Genomic DNA, 6,000 nt, shown 5'->3' on the forward strand with positions numbered 1-6,000 from the left:
TAGTGTTTTTATTATAGACATGTCCGTAAATCTAATCTTACGTGAATATGTGTTTATGTGCTAACGATAGGTATTGGACTGGACTCAATATTATTATTAATAAATTATTTCATTTAAAATTATAAACGAGTAAACGGTGCACCGAATGTATAATATGCACGCAGTGGTGACCATAAATTGCAACACGTTTGTCAGTGGTATTGCGCAACACATTTCGTTGTCGTCGTCGTTTATCAACATCCGACTTTGAACTTACTACTTCTCTAGTGCACGCGTATGAAATGCATTCGCGCACCCGTTGCGTTCCAGTTCTGTCACCACGCGCAGGTAATGCGCGTGGTACAAAATGCAAAATATAAAAATAATAATAATCGTAGAAGGTACCTATATATAATAATGTGAAACCAACCATTTCTGTGTGTGTGTGTGTGTGTATGTCTGTGAGAAAAAGAGGTTTACATATTATTGTGACGATGTCGTTAGATATAAAATTATGGCTTACGCGTGTTGTATAGAATGCTTGTACGGCATACTAAACACACTCCATCGTTACCGCAGCATTGCCGGCACACCATCGGCCGATCTATAGCAATATTATATTAAAATCTCGTATATTTATTGTCCATGTATATGTTTATAATATCGTGCACGGTACTTGTACATAAAAACACAATTTTAATCGTTTACACCGTCACATCGATAATCTCAGCGATCGGCGCAGAACACGTGGTTTCTGTAGTTTTTTCACAATAAACCAAAAAATCCGGTTTCGTTACAGTTGTACGTATTATCGTATTGGTATATAGGTAATTATTGGTTTTGGAACGATTCCAAAATTTTGGTTTTCAACTCGCGGTTATTTTATTTATAATTAATTTTACTTTCCTCCGTCAGGTCGTCGAAACACACACACACGAGCGCCTCGGCTACCATAGGTATAGTGTTTTATTATGGGGCCGTGTCGGTTATTAGCCGAGTTGCCAATAATAATACGAACTCAAAACGTGACGCGTACGGCGTGCGGACTGTTTTATAAGAAACGTATAGGTAGGTACACAGTTTATGGGCTGCAGCGATGCGGTGGCGTTCCGTGAGCGATAAAGCGCAACGAAACTTATGGCCACAGTTCCGGCCAATTCCCTTCCCTGTTGGCCTGCAAAAACAGAAACGAAAACTTTTGTTTCACAAATTAAAGAACACCGCCGCCACACCACGTCATAATGGTGTGAGGGTATTATATTATTATTATTACGTCGGTGTTCATGTATGGAAATAAATCTTATCGTGAAATGTGTACCTGCATAGTATGTATATTAATGTATACACAGAGTAATACGATTTAAACATTTTATGTTTGCGTATACAATTAACTCGTCGAGAAAAAAAAATACCACATGCACACAAATTTAAAAAAATAGATACCTGTGATTTATAAGTAATATTTGTTCCCCCCCCCAGTAAATTATTTACTGCTATGGCACTATAATGACAAGAACAAGTCTTATGACCGTTATTGTGTACACATTAAAAAAAACAAAAAAACATTGGTTTAAGCTCTCTGTCATTATTAAAACAGTTTAACGTTTGACATTTAATCGTTATGTAAAAATAATAAAATAACTTATAATATGACTGTTGGCTTACATACCAGAAAACGCTTTTAAAATATCAATACCTCAGTATGTAACAATCAAATTACTTCAATAATAACTACTATAAAAATTAATTGTCATAACCATAAACTAAATAATATCAATATATTAGTCTGATATTATTAAGTAATAATGTCATAATCATATACCTAAATATCGGTTTATTCTTAGTAAAGATATAGAAAGGCAAAGAGAAAAAGTTTAAATCAGACAGCAATAAATTAATTAACAAACAGTATTTTATATTAATAATTATTTTATATTTTATTAGATAGATTAATTACCTTAATAATATAATAATATATTAAAATGTGTAGAAATTATTATTAAATATTACAACGTAAATACGTAAATATCACAAATATTTTGAAAAAAAAAAGTAAATAAAAAAATATTTTGTATATTGACCTATATCGTAACACTTAAAGTTATCTCTTAAACAAAACTAAAAATTCAGTAAATATTTTGCAAAAACGCATGTAAATATTGTAAATTTCTCACGCTGTTCGTTTGTATAATACATGAATGTAAAAATACCGATATACGTGTTTTATTATTACTACTCATAATATCAGATCTATCATCGATCAACAGAGGCTATAATTACTGTTACTTATCATAGTATAAATTCAGAAATTACAATAAAATTTCTTGCTGCACTGTTGGGTAATGCACGGGGATTGGTAACGGACAAAACGAAACACGACATAATTATTATTTTTTTTTTTGTTGTCTAGTGAAAGATACTTTAGTGTGTGCATTTTTGATTAACGAAATTTTCTTTGAGTATTACGTCGGTCTTTGTTGTCGGCTGGGTTGGATAGGACACGCAAACCAGAACCGGTCCTGCGTCGTATCGCTCCATATTTCCAATAGCCGACGGCTTTTTTATTGTGACAATCCGATCGTTTTGGCGGTACGTTATTATGAAAAATAAAAATAACAGTAATAAATAAATGCGTTTATACAAATATGCGTATAATCTATATATATATGTATATACACACGCGCATTATACATAATCTACAAACACACACTAACACAATCATGATAATTTTGCTCGAGGCTGTTTCTGTGCACTGCAGCTGTCCATAATGTCGAAACCCCTTCGGAGCTTTCAAATTTTTATCAAAATGTTTCGTCACACTACTATCCTTGTAGTGATTATATTATAAGTAAATGGTCTTGTGCTATAGTACAAAAATCATAAATATCGTTGAAGTGCATAGAGGTACAAATCATATTACTATTTTTATCACACGTGCATATTGAAAATATATTATTTTTAATATTATTTATCTACAATGGAAAGGAAAAGGAATCTTTATTTATGCATCAGTATATGGGTACATCGTAGGTACAAGTAAAATACATTTTAGACTAAAATTGTGATAAAAAACCTATCCCCGTAGTCTGACTTATTCCTAGGTTGTTCCTTGTTATTTGACATCGGTTATCATTAAATTAGTCGTTTATAATTTTTTCAATGAACTAACAGGTTTTTTTTTTGTTAAATGTTAATACGAGCAAATTAGTATACAACCAGTTATAAGCTATCCAATAGTTATTAAACATATACAATATTTTGTTGCTAAAAAATAATTAAACAATAATATAAATACACGATTAACGGTCAACTATTGTATTTTATATAATATCAGTTAAATATAAAACTATACTATTTTGTTTCACTTACCTTGTTTTTAATAAAGCGTCTAGGTATCTTTTAAGAAACGTAACAATTAAATAAATATTATATTATTATTATTATTATTATTATTATAAATGCATTAAAAACTTATAAGCACTATAGCAATATACATATACAATTGTATCAATGTCTAATATCGTACACTATTTTTCATTAGAAGTTTTTGATTATTTTTTTTTTTTTTTTTGGATTGAATCGAAATAAAACATGAATATAGATTAATTTAAAAATTTCAATTTTTTATTATATGCCTTTTTATACTTCATAAAATATGGTATATATACGTTAATTTTAAATCATACAAATTTGGCAAAAAATACTTAAATAAATAATTTTTGGAAATTGTTGGTAGAAAAATTACAAAATAATAGTTACTTAATACTTACATATTTATCATACATAGATAGGTACATATAGTTTATTATACAGTTATTTTTTTTCCAACTGTGTTGTTAACATTAAAGCTACACAATTAAAAATGTTACCAATAAATTTATTTTTATGTAATGTGTTATTAAAATTATACTCATACAAGTAAACCAATATAAATTGGAAATATAAAAATTAGCTTTTAAAAACTATTTTTTTTTTTTTAGATTATATATAATACTTGGAAATGTAACCATGTATAACAACAAAAATATCATTACATATTATTCATTTATTTCGGAAATTACAACATAGGGTATAATGAGATTTTTGGAGCATAGTCTATACTCTATACTAAAATATACAGTTTAATTCATTAATATATAAAAAAAGCTTTTACCAAAGGTAAAATACGTTAAAAATTAACAATATTAAGTACCTATTTATAACACTGGCAGTAATTAATGTGCAATACGTTTTTACTAATGAAATTGCAGACTTTCAATTACAAGATAAACGATAAGTTACTATTTATAAAAAAGCAATCGGTTTAAATCTCATCGATACGTAAAATGTTAATCAATTGTAGTTAAATATAACTTATATATTTTTTTACATTATTTTTATTTATTTCTTTATAAAGTTCACAAGAAATTAGTTTGAATTAAAATAATTACTAGATATTATTTTTTACAGTAGGTAGATACGTATTTTGTGTTTAAACAATATTTACATATTTTATTAGTGACAAAAGAGTATCTTAAAGCTATAATTTTTTGCTTAGTTATTGTGCTAAAAAAGGAAATTATTAATAATTTTAGTACTACGAAATGTTATAAGTGTTAAGAATGAAGTTCAATGCCTTTTTATTTTCAAATGTTTACCTTGAAGGAATTACTAGAGCACTTTAAATCATAATTTAAACAAATCATAAGATATATTATCAGAATAATGTTGGTCACATTTAGTCATCATTACACTGTAAATAAATCATCTATTAAAACACAAGGTTAATTAATAGTGTTTAAGCTAAAATGCATTTATCATCACTATATATACATATATATATACATTTTAGTGTAAGAATTTATCAAACAAATTAGCCTCTCCCCCTACAGGTGTACTTTGATTAAAATCGAAGTTTTATATGTGATAAGCCCTTGAACAAAATCATCACTAATTTTAGGTGAACATTGTGAACTTATTCCTAGAAACTATTAAGTGTTTAGTTCATTTTAATTAATTTGAGACTGACTGTGGTATAAATAGTTGCAATTTAATAAACTAATCATTTCAAGTAAACAGCATTTTACATTTGGATAAAATAATAACAAAGGGATATTAAATAATTTACAAAACTGTTTCAATTCATTTTTAAAAATATGAAAGGTTACTAAAATAAAATTTAAGTTTGTTTTGTTGTAATTGTTAAAATTAAAATGTATCTGTTAGTAGTGAGGAACTAATAACAAATTACAATATCAAATACGAAATATAAATATTTGCGATTTTAGTGCCAATGATTCGTGTTTTTGTAAAAACTCTATCGTATAAATTAAATATACCATTTTTATTTAAAATTTTGATCTGTGAAATTAAGTATTTTTGAGATCTTCTTTACTTTGAAAAATATTTAAAAAAATTGGATTCTTGCTTTCACTAATTATGTAATATTATACAATGCATAATTGCTCACAACATTAATTAGGGATTGTTTAATTAAATGTTATTACAAGTTAATGTTCATATATTATTCAATTAGTAATTACGTTGTAAACTGCAGCCGCTATTCGATTGTCATCAACGTCAACCGATCACAAAAATACCAGGATTAAAAAAAAAAAAAATAAATAAATAAAAACAATATTTTAATAGGATTCTAATTAGTCGAAAATAAAAATAAATTATTAAACCATATTACGACTGGAATGATTAAAAACACGTTTAAAAATAATTCAATGAAAACAATAATATATTTTCCTTTTTTTTTCAGCTCAAATATAAGGCGTTTGTCCCTGCAGTAGTAACGGCGACTATAAATCATTAGACATAATAATATAATAAGATACTATAATATGTTACATATTATGACAATGACCTGACAATTGTTTCGACGATTATATAGGTACGTAAACGATAGGTGTGAACCAGTTTTATTATTTTACTTCGCGTTATAAAATCTCGGTATTATGAAAACGTAATACAATACACATTCAAATATCGTGTAGAAATGTTAAAAAAAATATCGGGTGATCGTATATCAGCGTG

The sequence above is a fragment of the Rhopalosiphum maidis genome, chromosome 2 (assembly GCF_003676215.2).
Source record: "Rhopalosiphum maidis isolate BTI-1 chromosome 2, ASM367621v3, whole genome shotgun sequence".
NCBI classification, from domain to species: domain Eukaryota; kingdom Metazoa; phylum Arthropoda; class Insecta; order Hemiptera; family Aphididae; genus Rhopalosiphum; species Rhopalosiphum maidis.